The sequence below is a fragment of the Falco biarmicus genome, chromosome 5, assembly GCF_023638135.1.
Source record: "Falco biarmicus isolate bFalBia1 chromosome 5, bFalBia1.pri, whole genome shotgun sequence".
Classification (NCBI taxonomy): Eukaryota; Metazoa; Chordata; class Aves; order Falconiformes; family Falconidae; genus Falco; species Falco biarmicus.
In genome coordinates, this window is record NC_079292.1 from 62,938,924 (window position 1) to 62,957,109 (window position 18,186).

An 18,186-nucleotide genomic window follows, 5' to 3' on the forward strand; every position below is an offset into this window, starting at 1 on the left:
GTGGATGCTTTAAAATGTAGAGGAGAGACATGACACATAAATATACATGAGGAAGAATTTTATCCAGGACTAACCATGAATGTGCTAACCTGGTAATTACACCTCAGCTAAGTATGTTAAAAAGTACTGTCAAAATTTGTAAGTTTATTTAAATCTTGATGACCAAAAGTATATGGTGAAATCCTGGTGATTCAGTAAACTGAACTTACTGAAGTTGATGGGATTTTTCTCTTGGACTCCAGTGCAGCAAGTACATCAATAAACTGATCTAATTTTATTCTAAAATCAGAATGAGCCACATTAATCCTTTAGGTGCAATGGTGGCCACAGATTCTTGGGGTATAGAGCTATAGAAATTAAAGATATGCATCTCCTTTGTAGAGATCCTTGTATAGTGTTCCCCTAATTTTAAATAATTCACTTTCCTTTGTCTAGCTCCAGGTTCCAAACTACTACTTCGTAACCTTGATGGCACATCTGCAGTCACTGATGATGCCTTTCAAAGACTAAAATGTGCAAGTATTGGCAAGGTACTGTTGAACGGTCATACCGTTTACACAGCTGAAATCATACTCCCAGAAAAAAAAAAAAAAAGTCACACTTTAAATAAGTTAAAACAAAAGTCTGTACACTTACCTAGAATTTCAGCTCCACATGCAAGTCAAGAATCTGTCTGGTTTCATAAATAAAGACTGAGCTCCCACAGCAATAGGCTCTCAAAGGGGCTGCATTAAATAGCTGATTTTAGGGAAGTGTTTGGGCTAGGGTTTTTTTGAGAATAAAGGTATAGTAAACTGCTAGCATGGCCCTTGATTCTGCACAAAAGAGGGTGATTTATACCGACGTAAAATAAAATTAAATGTTTTAACTGGTTTCAAGAACATGCAGTTTCTAAGCCCTGGGAGAGATTCCTTTTATCTGTGGCACATCCTAACAAATCTGTCACTGGTATGGTATGTCTACAGCAAAAACCTACAGCCTTCATCTGTCCCATGTAGACTGCAGTGGATTTTGAGATTTCATCTGAACCTCCTGCTTAGCTCAGTGTAAGAAACAGACCAAACTAGACCTCAAAATCAGAGTTTCAGGGAATTTCACAACTTTGCTTCAAAGCTCATGTTTGTAGCCCAGGCCCAGCTCTAAAGATTTACTAAAGCATTCAGTACAGATTCAGACAAGCTGTGGCTGCTGATTTGCCACACGCTTTCTGAGCAGCTACAAGCCATGATGTTGTATCCTACAGGGTGAGAACTCTGTGTTTTTCAGTATAAAACTTATTGCTGACATAATCTATCCTGTGCCATAGCTCCTTGCAGCCAAGTCTTTCAGAGGCACATTTTATGAAATTTCCTCAGCATTTGCCATCAAACTGCTGTAAAATACTCGTCACTTCTTACAGTGAAGAACCATAGTCAAGAACTAGCCTGGCTATGAATGCTGAGTGGAAGCAATTTGAAGACAATGTTAACATCAACCGTTTCTGCTCGTTTCAGATGCAAGCTGCCTTTCAAAAATTTGCACCACAAAGTTTCAGAATATCTTTTTAGTGAAAAATATGAATACAAGTATGTGGTTTTTTAACTACTAGTTCCATTTTGTAGCACTTCTCTGGCGTGACTTGGCTTTAAGAGCAACTGTGCTCTTAAACACCAAATTGTGATTCAGTGCTGGATTTCAGGCCAAAATAGGATTGCACAATTATCTTCCTTTGCACATACAGTTAACTTTACTGGGCAACATGGAAAAGCATAGATTTCATGCTTCAGTTCTTTCCTGAAGTAGAAGTATATATTGGATTTAAAATTATGAATGAATTTAAAGATTCGTCCTGGGTTCCTCCCCTGTAAATGATGTCCTAATAGGCCCTCTGATGATGCAATCTGATGTGCCTAGTCCTACACCTCTGTTTGAAGCTGGGCAGTTACTGTTCTGGCGTCCTGTGCTCCCCATCATCCTGATCATAAAACTATGGGGGTGGCCCCTGCAGAGGAGGTCAGGGCTGTCCTGTGCTGGTCACAGCCAATTTCAGCTGGCTCTGCAACGGACCCACCATGTGCCAAAGTGGAACCCATCAGCCACATGTGCGGTGCCTCTGTGAAGACATACTGAAGAAAAGGCAGAAAATGCCAAAGAGGAGGAGACAAACCTGGGAGGGAACACCAGAGGGGACAAGGAGGGAACAAGAGAACAAGGATAGAAACAAGGGAATGAGGGGACAAGGTCAGAGGAGTTGGAGGTGCTCCATGACTGAGCAGGCACACCCCCAAAGGGACTGTGAACCACAGAGGGGCCATGCCGGAGCAGAGGAAATAAGTAAGAAGGAAACAGCAGTGAAAGAAAAGGGTGAGAAACGAGAGGCAGAAAGAAACCACTCTGTCCTGACCCCAACCCCCTGTGCCACTCATCACCTCACCAAAGGGACTGGGTGTAACCTGTGGAGATAACAAGAGGGGAGGAGCTGTGTCTGGAGTGCAGTTGAGCCTGGGAAAGAGGAAGGAAAGATATTTTAATGTTTGTCTTCTTTGCTTCCCAACATCCGAATCAGCAACTAAATATATTATGGCAATAAGTTATGTTAAATTCCCAAAGTTTGTGAGCAGTTGTGTGGGTGTGTGGCTGCTTGGGACCAACATACCCCAGTAGTAAAAAAGGGTGAAGGTCGAGAGATTAAAGCTAATGGGTTTAACACCATTAAAATGATCAATCTTCCTAAATCTAATTGCTCAATCAGAATATTCTCATTTCAAATAAGAGGCAATAAGATAGGCCCGCAAAAGGTTGCAAAGGAAATGGGAAGGTACCATATGTAGCACAAACACACAACATAAAACCAAGAGCAAATGCTGTCTTACAGGGTGGATTTAAACTCTGTAACCCATTTGTATATTGCATCTTTGGCCCATCACAAGCTCAGAGCGAGGGCCCAGGCTACCTTCCTGGGAAACCTGTAAGGGTTCAGCAGAGGCAGAGTAAGCTAACTGAGGACTGAGTGTCAGCTAACACTGACTGCTCACTCCTCAACAAATCATAGTACACCCAAGGCACGCAGCATGTTGGCCTCTACCAAGAAATGTTATTACAGAAAAAAGCCTGCTTTGATTTTTGCATTGGATGGGAAGAGGGATTCCAGATACAAGCCTGAGAAAGAAAGCTTACTATTCACATTTTAATACCTCAAACAATTGATGTGCCTGATAACAGAATTTGAATATCAGTTAGAAACCACAACATCAAGCTCTTCTTATTCCTTCATGTTTTAAAAATAAATTTCAACAACAGATCGATTGTTTAAGCTTCAGAACTTTCATCCTTGCTTGGCAGTCAAAGCTAGTTCATTGTAATGGTACAGAAGAAGCATTTTCACCTCTCTGAATAAAAACCCAGACCTAAATAATGCATTACAGCACTTGTCAGAGGGCTTGAGAAAGCCTAAAGACTCATTCATGAGGCATTGTTCAAATGTAGAATAAATAACAGCCTCTTCCTTCCTAAAGGAATGTAAAACTTGAAATGGCAAGTTTTCTCACCAGGCATTTTTAGATTTCTCAGATTTCTTTCAATGTCAGACAATTCGTAACTGCCCAAATAGCACAGATAGGCCACTAACAATAGAAGGCACTTCACAGAAAAAAACCAACTTGTTGTAGAAATGATTCTGTCATGGGGAGTCATTTGCCCATGCATAACAGACTGCCTACCAGCTCAACAGTATCCAGAAATCAGAAGCTGTTGAATGTGACAGCCACAGAGAGCTTCTGTGCTTACATACTTGTTCTAGCCTTTGGCAGACCCCTTTGCCACCCCTTTTCTGGCCATACAGCTCTGCAATAATCTTTGTCCTAAATCTTCATAGGTGTAGGTTAACAATAATTACAGAACCATAGACACTGTCCTCCTGAAAGTGAAAGGGTTGAGAGATCACATGCCTGTGCTCACCCCCTGAGCCTAATCATGTTGACCAGTGAACTTTCAAATCTCTGCCATTATGGTGCTTCTCATCCACTCTGTTCAAGGTTCAAAAGAAACTGGGAAGATTCTTGCAGCAAGGATGCAGCTTTTTCTCTACACACACAAAAACAGGGTTCAGCACACAGAGAGCTCTCTTCTTTTAAATGTAGAGTGCAGTGATAATCCAGGCGTGAGCGTTTTGCAGTAAGAAGTCTGCAGTCTGAACTTCAAATTAGTGGGCTCACAAAATGCCCGAATTCACATTCCCAGCCCTGGAATACAACAAAACTCTCCTTAAAAAACATCCCAAACATCAAACAAACACAAAAAGGAAATAGATACTGCTTAGTACTAGCCTAAATACTATTGTTTACCATGATTTTTGCCAGATAATTTAATGTAGAGTACATACAGAAAAAAATCTGAGAGGAACATAAAAACCAAAAACACAGTTATGGCATCGTATCAATTATAGCATTGTATCATACAAGCAAATCAGATGTTGAAACTGGATCTGATGATTCCATTTGTGTTGGGGGACTTTAGTCTACTCATTTCAACAAACATGATTGTTTATTCAGATACCAGAAGATGAGGATATATCATAAGTTAAAACTTTTTACTTGCTTTACAAATCATTCTACAAATAGCAAACTCTCTGAAATAAAAAATATAGGTTTTATTGTAATTGGTAGTGTTAGTATTAGTTACTTAGCTGGCAGAAATTGGTATAGAGCCACCAAAGCCAAAGGATCACTGATATTTTCTACAAACAGAGGTTCTGGCTTATAGTTGACACTAGTATTATTTTCAGTACAGTAAGGGGAAACATGCTGTGCCAGCACTTCTGTTGCATATTCTTCCCTGACTTCCTGATTTGTTTTAATTCTTTGGCTACCTTATAAAGCATTACAGTTGGTTAAACAGAAAAAGTGGCATTTTTACAGGGCAATGTTTTTTCAAAAAGAGCTTTTTCCAACCATTACCTCCAAATACATCTTAAGTATGAAGCTTTTTCTTTTCTTAGGAAAGAAAAAAGATACTGAAAATGGCTTAGGAAGTGAATTTGAAGCCTAAAATGAGAGATTATTTCAGACTCATTTCCTTACCTTTGAATATCACATTGGGTTTCCCATCTGAGATTCCTATTTTAAATTTTAATATTGCTTTAGGATATTTTGCTTTTTAAACGCTTTAATCCTTTTAGAGTTAATAGTATTCTGCAATTCAAAGGTCCAAAGAAAAAACCTCTTGATATTTCTTAAGAAGATACTCTCTACTTTCAGACTATTTCAGAATTAAATATGATTATCTTAATGTAAAGGACATAAATGGAACCACTGATGTTTGAATCTTAATGCTTTTCTGCTTTAAGAACTTATGATCCAACCTTAAAATAAACATTTACTTGGCTAATTTTACATCTGTAACATATTCCACTTAGAACCATTGAATAATTACAGCCATAAAATTAGGTATTTGGATAAATCATTGCAGAGGTTAGGTCTAAACATGTGATTACCTATTTTGGGGCCTAAAAAGAGAAGTGGCGCATGTAGGCTGAACCTGCATGAGTGGACAGATGATCTCCCCCCACTTTACAACCAGACCCAATATATGGGTCCAGTTGTCCATGTCAGTAGGGCTTCTCAGGAAGCTTCTTCTTTGTCTCCATATAACCAAAGGAAGTGACTTTCTTCTGGGAAGCCCCGTGAAGACAGAAAACCAGAAACCACAACAGAAGCACAAGGAACTAATAACAAAAAGTGCATTGGGAAAAAAATACCCAACCCTGACTAAAAGAAGATTTTAAAGTGAAAGAGGATATAATTAATTCATGTATAGGTATAATGAATACTCCCTTGAATATTAGCATAGCTAAAACATCCAAAAGTCAATAATACTTCAGTGGAAAACTACCAGAGCAAGACAGGAATAATAATAATAATATGGAAGTATTTAATAAAAACAGGGATGGGTAAAGACTGTCATTAAGAGGTGAGCTTGATAAAGGGTGAAAAAGTAAGTTTTTTACTTAAAGAGAAAGCATTTAGAAAGAAGAATGTGATATTTTAATAGACCTTAATGGTGAAACTGGGGAAGCCAAATAAGAACTAATAATTTTCCAAGTAACTGAGCTATTTGTGGAAGAAACATGCCTTCAGATTCAAGGGACATTTAGATCATTCAGGGTTAATTCAATAACCCATTTCAATCCCATTCCCCCTAAATCATAAAACTGAGGTTTGACAAATCCTTTTGAGCCTTTTGAACTCCAAAGAATGGAAGGAAGCAATTGTGTCTGTTTTGGAAAAGCTGAAGAGTCAGGTATATAATAACTGCTATAGCATCTGCAGCCACATTACAACTTAGAAACCCTGCCTTTCTGCTGCACAGACTTATGGCCAGGTCAATAAAAAGCAGACATTATAATTTAGGTACTGAAATACGTAATCTTTAAGAGTCTCCAGAATGCAATATGTTACTCTCCTCTGAAGCTCTTGGAGGCAGTTTTGGATCTCAAAACTGAGTCAGCAGCCACAGCACCACGCAGGAAGTAAAAGCACTTTATCAGCTAGTAAGAAATAAGGTGTCTGAAATGCCAGCCCCTTCTTTTCTTTTAAAGTCCCACTGGGGAACAGGGCAGTGGTGTGCACACTAGCTGAACGATCGCAGCACCGCCCCAGACAGTAGTGATGTGGTTTCAAGAGTTTAACCTGATTTTCCCGACCATTCAAGAGGAAGCCCTGAACAGTAGACCTTTTTGTTAAATAAAGACTACAGCACTTCTTCACCTTGAAGCTGTGCCTTGGTAGGACATCTAGATTTGAATCTCCATCAACCATTGAAAAGACTGTTTCCAAATCTCACTTCCATAGCAAATGTTCACACCAATGGAACACACAACACTAGAAAGAGGCAGCTTTTACCCACATTTTAGAACAAAGTGTCTGAAATCACATTGGGTGAGAGACCTATTCATTAGCATTAGGAATGATTTAGAAACAGTTGCCAGCCTGGACAATGCAGGGGACCTCAGACAGGAAAAAGTTCAACATTTGGATCCTGGGCAACATTAGGAAGAAGAAAGGCACTGATCTAGTCGGAGTGGATCATTTCTAGATAGTCATGAAAGCAGCATTGCTTCTACAGCCTGGAAAAAAATAGAGGGGAGATGGCAGAGATCTATTAAATCAATATTAACTTAGAGAATATGAATAAAGATATATGAAAATCCTAATTCAGCCCTTGTATTAGAAGGGACACTAAAGGACACCACAGGACGTAAGTACACAATCAGCAAAGCATACTGTACTTTACACAACAAATTGTTAATTCACAGAAGATATCAGTTATGTACAGGATGTTGCAGAAACTAAGAAATAATAAATTTTCAAAAAGAAACTGGAGGAAAATCTACTCAGGGTTATTAAATATGGAGATATTTTCAAATTGCTTAAGCTACAAGTCTTTTGGAAATGCATATTCAAATAAAAATAAAAGCAGATTAATCACTGATAGTTATTATCAAGTCTCAGCATAGGTTGACTTTAAAGGACTTTAAAGGTTTTGGATACAATTATGATAGCTGCCACAAAACAGATGCAATTGGAAAAAAAGAAGGACAGAGATTTAAAGAAAAGGGAAAAGAAGGTCTTAGAAACTCTGTAGCAGATTAAAAAAAAATAAACTAAAAGACCTGTATCAGATGTATATAGAAGCAAACAGTATAAATGTAATCCTAATATATTTAAGACAAGATACATACTAGGTTCAGGCAGACAGACTATGTCAACATCTCTTCAAGGACCACATCTATAGTTGTTGAACAACAAGAAAAATCAACATGTATTATTAAGCAGGCCCTAAATTATCTTTAAATCCTCTGTAAATTACCAGCAATGGAAAGGTATGTCCATAACAAAAAGCACTGGAAGAAATTCATGGGGACAACCTGGGATTCCTGTCTATTGAGCCAGAGAATAGAAATAATGAGTGCACTATTAATGAAAATATTTATATTATATGTTATAAGAATACAACATGCTTTTTTTCATTGTAAGAATACAAGCTGACATTTACCTTAAATGAAATTCAGCACTCTATGGGATACTAGTATAAAGCCTATAAAGTGTCTGTATTTAATTTATAACTTCAAAATAAGCAGAAATCGTATGAAGCACTACAAAAGAAATAAAATTCAACTTTAAAATGGAGGGAAAACATTCTTAACAGAAATATGATTTTTCTGCATCACCTTTCATAGAAAATGTACAATTTCATCAGAAGACCAAGGACTAGAAAAGCAAACTGTATGTTGGCATTAACCTCCTGAAAACTGAAAAGAGAAATCAGTCTGGGCTTTCAACTAGAAGTTTAAATGTTCCATAGGAATTTTCCTCTAGCTATTTCTGCTGCAGGTACTTTTGTCTTAAATAACTATAAATAGGGTACCCTAACAGGCTGGCCTAAATTCCACAGTGTGCAACAGGAAGGTCAGCTGCCCTTCCCAGGCAGATGCATTGCAAAGTACATATGATCCTATTTTTTTATGAAGGCAAAGTGTGGGATCACATTTTGACATCATTCCCATGCAAGTTATTGCCATACTACATGACTGGTACCTCAAAGTGAAGCAAATGTGTAAGTATGCAACCACCAAAAGCATAGCGGTTTGACAAAATGCTCTGACAAAATGTCCACTTTCAGGGACATCTACATTAAACCCCACCAGGGAGTTGGACACATGTTTCCTACACAGGTCTGAGATGGAAAAAGTAGAATAGCAAAGACTTGAAAGCAGGTCATCTGAAAGGAAGGAAACTATATGGTTAGGAAGAAGATAGGAATATATAGTTGTGAGAAGTAACCAGCTGATCTAGTTCAGTTGGAGACTTGAAAACATATCTGACCTTATAGTCAAATGCTCTGAATAACAGTCGTTAAAACACAAAAACTATTTAAAACCATTCTTGGTATTATAATTGTTATGTTATGAAAAAAAAACACCAAAAGCCCCAACACATTCTTTCTTTATTGAAGGAGTAGAATGAGGTCAGATTTCTGGCAGAATTCTAGATAAAAGAAATACATTTTAAGGAACTGCAGAGTGGTAAAAGAAATTCTTTAAAAATAGAATTTCTTTTGCTACCATACTCTGAAGGTGACTAAAAAACAGCTGTCCCAAATAATGGGGTTTTATGCTTTGATGAGGCAAACAGTTATGTGGGCATAAAGTGCTATGACTAGCAAATAAATGCTTCCTATATTATCAGGAAAGTGCTGAAGAAGCACTTAGGCTTTGGGGATTTTTACAAGCCGGTGTTAAAGAAATCCTGTATCTTGATGGTAGGGTAGCAGGCATATCAGTAAAATTGTTTCTTGGCTTGCGATCTTTTTTGAAAGAGAATTTTCTAAAGCTGGATGTGTTTTGGTTTTAAATTTCCAATAAAACTGTCTTTGCAATAGTTTCCATTTGGCCACACTCTTTTCAATTTCTTTTTGAGGTAAAAGAAATGGTAAAATCTAACAACTAACTTGTCTGTGAGGGTTTTTTTCCTACATTCCATTGGGTAAATGTCCAGAAAAGTGAAATGTAAGGTGAAAAGTTATCAGTTAAGATAAACAATTAGAAATGTTTTTCTGGCCATGTTGCCATTCCCACTTCTACTCATCAGCCACCAAAGCTCACAGAATCAAATGAATACATTACAGTTGAATTCCTTTAACAGGTACCTACAGCAGAAGGTGGCTAGATGCCTGCATTTTGAATTATCATTGAATTCAGCAAAGAGACAAGAGACCTGACAGTTACACCACACCTTATCCTTACATGTGTCCTGTAAGTATCTTCCATCGAATTCCCCCAACCCACACCTACACGATCTCAGCAAGTCTAGCTCACTCAGGTTTTCTAGGATGTATCTGATAAAGGTAGATACAAAAGAATCATGAAAAAACATGATGGAAATTGACAAGTGGAATCACGGGTTTATAAGCTAAGGCTTCTGGTTGCCTGTTTTATGAAACAGTAATTAAGCCTGGTGGCCAGCTAACTGCTTAATTCAGTCATATACAGGAATCTAGAATAAAGATATGAAAGGTTTAATTTAAAGTGGCTTCTTTAAAGGTCACTTCAAAGATATTCAGAGCTAAGGACTCAGTTCTAGAAGACATTCAGATGTGGTATTAAACTCATGCCTAATCAGAAGCAAATTTTAACTTAAAACTAAGTATGTGCTTAACAGGCCCGGACAAGTTGAGTTCCTGGTACTGCATGGTAAGAGGTAATGCCTTGTGTTATAGCTCCCCAAAAAGATGTCAAACACCTTACAGAAACAAATATAAATAGCATTGCAGAGAAGGCAGCTTGCAAATTACATCATTAACATGATGCCTCAAGGGAAAACGAGAAACATTCCACATCAGTCTTCAAATCAAATAATATTTTTCACCTGTGTCTGCCATATTTTTCTCATTTTAAGCCAGGATCTCACCATTACCTGTGCAAAATATAACTCGGAGGCTTGAGCAACATTTAGATTCAGGGAATACAGAGCTTGCTCAGTTACATTAAGCACAACAGAAGCATTACATATTTCATACACACAAGCCTAAGAGATCAAACTTTACTCCATCACATGTCAGGGAGTGATAACTACATGGGGGATGACCTGTAATTCTTGCCTGCTCTCAAGGCTGATTCTAAATATAGGTTGAGAAAGGTCCACAAATACAAATCATGATAAAAAAAACTGGGTAGATATATTTTTATGCCACTGTGTGCCTCATGTTGAAAATTCGTTTAATGGTGAAATGCATACCAGGAAACAGAACTGCTTTGTCCTTAAAAACATCTTTAGGACTGCTTAATTATGCTATCAATGAGACACTCACCAGCTACAGTGTGGTTTGTGCTGGGGACATGTTTTTTTTCTGTTCCATAAAAACTCATGAGAAAATAAGTAACATTGCAAACCACTGCTATTCTTCACCCATGCTGCATTAATTTTTATATTTCAGCATCTGAAGCTGGAGAACCCTGGGCAAGGGGATATGCTGTGCTCCTTCCCAGCTTCTTCCCAGACATGAGGCTCTGCATGTACACTCTTCCATCAGCACATGTTGTGAACAAGTACTGCAGGGGCAAATCCTGTAACTGGGGCTTTTTACCAGGATATGGTTGAGGAATAGCAGTGCAAGAACTGTCTTTTCCATGCTCTTTGAGATCAACTTTTTTTTTTTCCTACTGTGACATGGACAGCACTGAAGCTTCATGGGACAAGTAGCTGCTTGACTGGAATACAGACGCAGGAAGGGCTAAATTTGGGAGGAAGCAGTACCAGACTGCTATGCAAGACTCCAGGTGAGATGTAAGAAGGAAACTATGATTGGTGATTAGAAGAGCAGAAGATGCTGGCAAGTAAGACTGAGAGCTCTAGGCTGTTGCAGCTGGAAGGTGGTTGCAAAGACATTGGCTATGAACTCCAGTGTCCTTGATGGAGTGGTGGGAAGAGGTGCCAGAAAGAGATTTGACAAGGATTTGAGAAGAACCTATTTGGCAAAAAGATAAAATGAAGGCTAAGATTCATAAGAGAATCTGGACTAATTTTGTGGGACCTGGCTGAAGAGAGTAGGATTGGTGAGAAGCTTGGGCCAATGTGTCTTGAATTGAGGAGGACAAGAAGAATGGAAGCCAAAGACAGTGGAAAGGGAAGGCTTTTGAAAGATAGGAGAAGGAAGGAGCTTGAGGAATGGAGGGGGAAGGACCAATGTCTTCTTCCCACTCCAAAACTCCCAAAACTACAGTGAAGCCCAAGATTTCACCTGGACTCTTTAATGCTTCCCTGCTGTAGAAAGTATCTATGAAACTCTCCAGTGAAGCAGGAAGATGGCAACGTGCTACTGCCATTGGCTAAGCAGTTAACTCAAATGGTGGAGATGCGGGTGGCAGACTGAAGGGATTTTTTCATGCCAGGCTTTTTCCAAACATTATTTTTGTTAACTGAGGAATCTGAAAGCAGAGCATGGGGGAGCCTCTTCCAGGAGAACGCAGAAGAGCTCCAAAGACTTCTCTCCATTCAACTCCTCCCTGGGTGTATATTTTAACATTTTCCTCTGAAGGACGTGACTTTTTTTAGTGCATGGATTAAATCTTGCTCTAATGGTGAACTGCGACTGTTCAGTAAATGAGACTGTAATTTGCTGAAACCCTGCTCCATCTGTTGCAGAAGTTATAAATTGTCTAGTGAATAAGGAAGAGAGAGGATGCTCTCAAAATTAAAGCAGCTGAATGCTACCCTGGAGAAGTGGGTTCTGACCCTGTCTCTACCACAGAGTTCCCAAATGATGCTAGGCAAGTCCCTTTGAACAAACTTTCACAGGTGGTCACTTACTGTATGTTCCTCATTTTTGGGATTTATGACTTGAGACCCCAGTATCAGATCTGCAGAAATGCTGAGCAGTACCAGCTGCAAGTGTAGTCACTGAGCACTGGTCTGAGCCCACAAACTGCCCACAAATGCTGAACTCTCTAAAACATGGGTTCTTAGGTATATCTTATACAGAAAATTAGTGGGTATTCTCTAATTTAATCTCATAGTGTCTTAATCTGTAAAGCAGGGATAATAAAATTATCTTCACATCACAATACACTTATAAATATCTTAATGCTTATATAGCATTCATATGCTGTAATAGGGGGGAAGAAAGAGGCTATCAATTCTCTCTTGAAAGTAACACATATCTGTGTAGTAAATAAGGCTTGGGGATGCAATCAGTATTGAAATCCTACTGGCTAATTAGCTGCTAAAAGAGCATAACCCTATGCATGCACTGAATGAAGGAAAGATTTTGTAACAGAAAGAGCTGGTGATCATGTCAAAATAGTACCACAACACATGTACACAGTGAGGGCAAATTAAAGTTGTACCAGTCAACTTAATTTTGCCACGTTGTAACTAACTTTTGATTCCTTTATTTGTAATCTTAATATTCTTTTAAAGGAGTTTTCACTGTGCACACAGACAGGAGGGCTGTGTTTTTACTAGTTTCTTACTTTAGAATATAATCTCATCTTCCTTTTTCAAAAAAATTATGGACTTCTAAAGGGACTTGATTCTTACCAGAAGGTGCTTTAACAGCAATAATATTTTTTTCCCAAATGTTTTGAAGACTTTTGACTCAGATAAAAGTATTCTTACAAAATGTTAACAAAAATGTAACAAGATAAAAATTTCTTCCCCTCATTTCTCATATTCTCAGTGTTCATCTCTATTTTAAAAATTACCAAATTAATAAAAGCTCAGCTTGATTACTGGCACAAAGCACTTACAGCATACCTCAGAATGTTGTGGGAAGGGAAATCTCTGGAAGTGTTCACAGGTCAGAGATGACAAAGATATTGCTAGTACTCCGTTTGTGAAAGTATCTGGGTTGAGCTTGTAAATAAATTTCCAAGCAATGTCAGCCTCAGCAGCATCATATAAGCAATTAGGATTACTAAATGGCCTCTGTCTTTGTACAGACTCCAGCTAGTTATGAGGTGCATTTCAGACTCCAGCTAGTTATGAGGTGCATTTAGAGCCTGAGATGTGTCTGTGGCTAAGAATTCTGCCAGAGCTCTGATACGCCTGCTCTCCTCATTTCATGGTTTCATTCATTTTCTAGCTGTCCATGGTCTTCTAACACAAACATAACACGAAGATCTTGATATGTGTAGTGCAAAAATAAACCGTTTATATACTGATGGGGAAAGAGAGACATCAGGTCTGTTTTTATAAGTTAAATTTATAAGTGAAATTAAAAACAGGAAAAGAATATGCTTATATTTTCTCCTGTGCATCATTTCAAAGTAATCAGATTGTCTCTTGTCCAGTACTATTTGCCTACAGTTAAATATTAAGCATCAGTGATAATAAATCCTACAAGTGGCCTTTTAGACCTCTTTTTAGACCTGTTTCATGCTACAAAGACTTGATGAAAAACCGTTTGCTTGTGAAAATGACATAGACCAGTAATAACTTGGGAACTGAAAGGTAGCAAACGAAAGGAAAATAAGAAAAAAAATATCTCATCAGCTTTGACTAAAATAATCTCTGTTGCAAGTATGGAATTCCCATGAGAATGCTAGGAAACAATTGTAGATCTACTTTTAGAAGACTTATATGACTCAGCATAATGTTTATTATGAATAAGTTCCTCTTTTTTTAATAGAACTTGAAACTTGCTAACATATAGTAGCACCATTCTTGCAGAACAAAAGCAGTATTTCCACATCCTACATTTCAGCAGACATACTAGTTTAATTCTAAAACTCTTTTGAAGAAGATGTAAATGTGATCATTACACAAAAATACACAGAATGTTTTTTTATACAGAAATAATAAGGTACTACATAGTTAGATTGTCCTTGTGTGGCACGAGGGAGAACAAGGCTAAAAGCAATTCAGCTGATAAACATGCTTGTTCTGTGTCGATGTGGAACATTTGGCTTGCACAGATCAACCACAGATAATCCAGATTAGCCATCCTGTTTTGCTAGTTGGAATGAATACCTGGGCAAAAAGTGTATCTCATGGGTCATCTGACAAAAGAACTGAAGGTGCAGCAGACTTCTCTGAAATTATGCTTTTTTCTACACCAGAAGTAAACTGTGTTATAGAGCATGTTGTCTTTGGTCCTACTGGAAGAACTTTTCTGCAGAATACCCTTTATCTGATTAATATCTCTGAATACATTCTCATGTCGATGCTTCATTTCCAGTTAAGCTATACATGCTAAATATTATGTGTAATTTAGGTCTCCCTTTACCTGGTATCTGTTTTAGTTGGGATTCTAGACAGCTGTTTAAGATAGTATGATTATGTTATTTATACACCTTAGCATACTATTGCAAGAAGCTTTTGAAAGCACTGATTGTTGCTCACTTTTGATGAGAACCTTTGCTCCTCGCATCCCCTGTCACCATAAGTAGCTGCTACTGAGCTTGGAATCATTTCCCTGTGACATGTGTGACACACCACATGAACAATTGTGAACTTAGTTGATGCACACAAGAGGATTAAGTGAACTCACAGAAGAACAAGTCACAAGAAAACTTGAGAAAGTTTTCACTAAGACTAGGAAGCTTCAAAGGAAAGTAGGGTCTAGCAGCTGGAAAATAAAGTTAGAAGTTTCTAATTTCTTGCAAAGGTAGTTTTAATTTTTTTTTTTATATTTGCTTGGGATATTTCCGATATGCACTTGACTGCCATCTTCAAAGGCTTTGGGCAGAATGCCTGAGAAACATACCAATTCCTCTTGAAATGTATTGCCCTCTCGTACGGTGAAGTGATCCTGTTTTTTCCTTGGTGTGTTCAGAGGCTACGGGTCTTAAATTTGTTGCAAAGTGCTGAAGAGTTTTCTAGGGCTCAGGGTGTCTGTCGACTATGCTGTGGACTTTTCTGAATTGGATATCTAAAAAATTAGTTGCTCATTATTGTGAGTAACTAGAGTTGATGATGTATTTGATCCCTTCTGTGCTGTGTTCCAAACTGGTTTGATGTTATAAAAATACCAATAATCTAGCCATAAAATAGCAAGTGCTTTTCAAACTACTATGTGCAGACATAGAATTTTCATTCATAAGTATTGCATGCTGTCATAAACATACCTTTTCATACTGCTGGTGGAGACTGAGCAGAGGTAAGTCCTTATCAATGGAATTCCATATTTTGTCTAACAGGATGAAACCCCATATGATAAGGCTAACTTCTGTATTGTTGCTTATCGCAGTGCAAAATGAAATGTGACATAGGGTTCAATAACTATTTTGGTTCCTTATAAATTACCTTTTTTTAACCATAAGAAACTGAAAAAGTACTGAGCTTTTAAAAAAACTTTTTGAACTGTTGGAACTGCTAATTTAAATGAATGTTAAGACAATCTTTGTGATATAAAGATAAGTGGTTTGGTGGGAACTCATACCTTAAAGAAAACAGAATTGCTATCCACTAGCTGTCAACAAGGAGGTCACTCCCATCAGAAAGTGAAACACTTAAAGGAGGAATTGCCAGGAATATTCAGATTCAGTATAGTAGGTACTATATAGTATAGTACATAATGTAGACAGTGGATAACATGGTGACAATGAAGGCAAAACTTCTGACACAACATAAGGCTTCTAGACTTTGGCCCTCTCTATTTGCATGTTTCAATAAACCTTTTTTGTTTTAGTTGGTTCCCCACCACCTTGCACAAGCTTCACCTTGAATTTCTATTCTAAATGAAGAGAAACAGAACACAAAAAACCTCAGCTGAAAACAATGGATTTGGTTTCTTTTCCTCTATCATAATCATGACACTTTCCCTGTTCTTTAAAGGTGTGACTTTGTGGTCCAAGATATCTTCACAGGTATAAAATGGTCACGGCAAGACATTTGGACAAAACCATACAGAGCCACTTCTTAAGGGTGTTCTGTATAGTTGTAGCCAGCATATATACTACCATCCACAGCTTCTTCATGGGTAAATCAAAACGCTGCTGCTCAGGTTATGACTCACTTACTGCTTGTTTGAGGATAACTGTAGTATTAAAGGAATTATTAACCCTGTTAAGAAGTCCTGGAAGAGAGATGTGCTTCAGAGGCTTTAGGGCATGAAACAGAGAAGAACAAAAGCCTATGGTTTGCACAATAAACAGACATTTACACCTCCACCAAGTAACTAAAACTTCAACAGAATAAAACTAGAGGTATGCCAATGACAAATAACAACATCACTAACTATACTGTGAATTTTCAGCCAAAAATTATTTTTATTTTCAGAAGCAAGGCCACTTGAAAATTATTTATGCAACAACGCAAACTACACAATACAAATTCTGGCATGTATCATTAGCCTGGCCTATTCTTATAAAATAGACAGTTTGTCCTATATCCTGTCCAGATTATACTATTAGTGTCTGAAAATAAGCCCAGTCCTGAAGCAACAGTAGAAAATGAGGATGTATCCTGCTCTTTGCAGAGGCTGTAAGATCTCTGGGACAGCCAACAGCCCCACAGTCTGGTCCTATTCATGTACTGCACCAGATCTGAGTTGCCAGTTTCTTGCCTTTTGAGTTGTGGGTGCATGTATTATCTATTGGCTGGTTGATTTTTAGATTAGTGTGCCACTGGGAAACACGGGATTGTAGCTGTAAGCTTGATATGTTGTCAGCTAGTCCATATTTCAGAAATACAAATCATAAACTAAGAAATTAGGAGTAGTACATAGAAATAATATATAGCAAATACTAACTATTATAAAGACCAGTTGCAGACAAAGTTACCAAAAGTTTAGCCAAATGTTTAAAAGTAACCGTGCTGTCAGATCATCACTGGGGACATGAATAGCCCTCCAAGTGTGTGCTTAAATGTAGTCTGAGAGGCAATCAAAAACATTCACTAGCAAACACCATACTTCTAAGCTTCTGGGAGTCAGCAATGCAGCAGTATCGACCAGAAGGTGATGTTTCACCAGAGAAAATTCTTGCTCACAACTGGGTCTAAAATCTATCTTGTTCTGCTCATTTTCCTTACATCATCTTCCAGAATACACAACACAAAGCTAGGAGCTTCACCACACTAGTTAGGAGAAAGGCTAAAACAGCTGGATAGGGTGGGAAGTGAGGGAACTATGCACTATAACAATAATGGATGTTTTAAAGATGAGTACAAAAATTCACGGGAAAATAATTTAATTACTACATTTTGAAGATTGATGCATGCAAGATTATGAAATGATGTTGCAATTCAAATTAACAATCAACTGCTCCTAAAATTAAAGATATTAGTCTAATGACTGACACTTGAAAATTTACAGACTAAAGATTTCACAACACAATGTATCATCTGTTAGCATAGGTGGCTCGCTGAAACGGCAGTACCTGAAGTCCCACAATTATTAAAAATCCATGTGCTCTGAGTTCAGCAGCTGTTCAGAAACCATAGGAACGGCTTAAAGTGAGCTTATTACAGGGCCAACCCACAGAGCATTCATAAACTGTAGGTAGAATAGTGCATACGCAATTATGCTACAATGACATTTAAGAAAACAGTTCCAGCCTTACCTTTAGTTAGAGTATTTTGAGAGATGAAAAGGAGCCACTTGCTTATGTGTCCTTGATGTCTAACGTACCCCTTTCTTACATTGGAGGTACTTCATTTTACAAATGAAAACTGACTTTTCCATTAGCAGAAAATTCTTCTGAAGAACGAG

General features: G+C 37.9%; 1 protein-coding gene across 9 annotated transcripts in view; it reads right to left on the bottom strand.

The window, feature by feature from the left end:
* The window catches only part of SPIC (Spi-C transcription factor), a 28,178-nt gene extending 9,992 nt beyond the window's left edge, over window positions 1-18,186 (bottom strand). The window contains exons 1-3 of one of the 9 annotated variants that reach the window (XM_056339887.1): window positions 18,038-18,179; window positions 2,414-2,481; window positions 637-725 (exon numbers count right to left, since the gene is read on the bottom strand). The gene's annotated coding sequence lies outside the window, so the exon portion shown is untranslated. Of the gene's footprint in view, window positions 1-636; window positions 4,219-18,037 lie in introns of those variants that run through there. The other 8 variants (XM_056339882.1, XM_056339888.1, XM_056339883.1 and 5 more) reach the window with 8 other exon arrangements.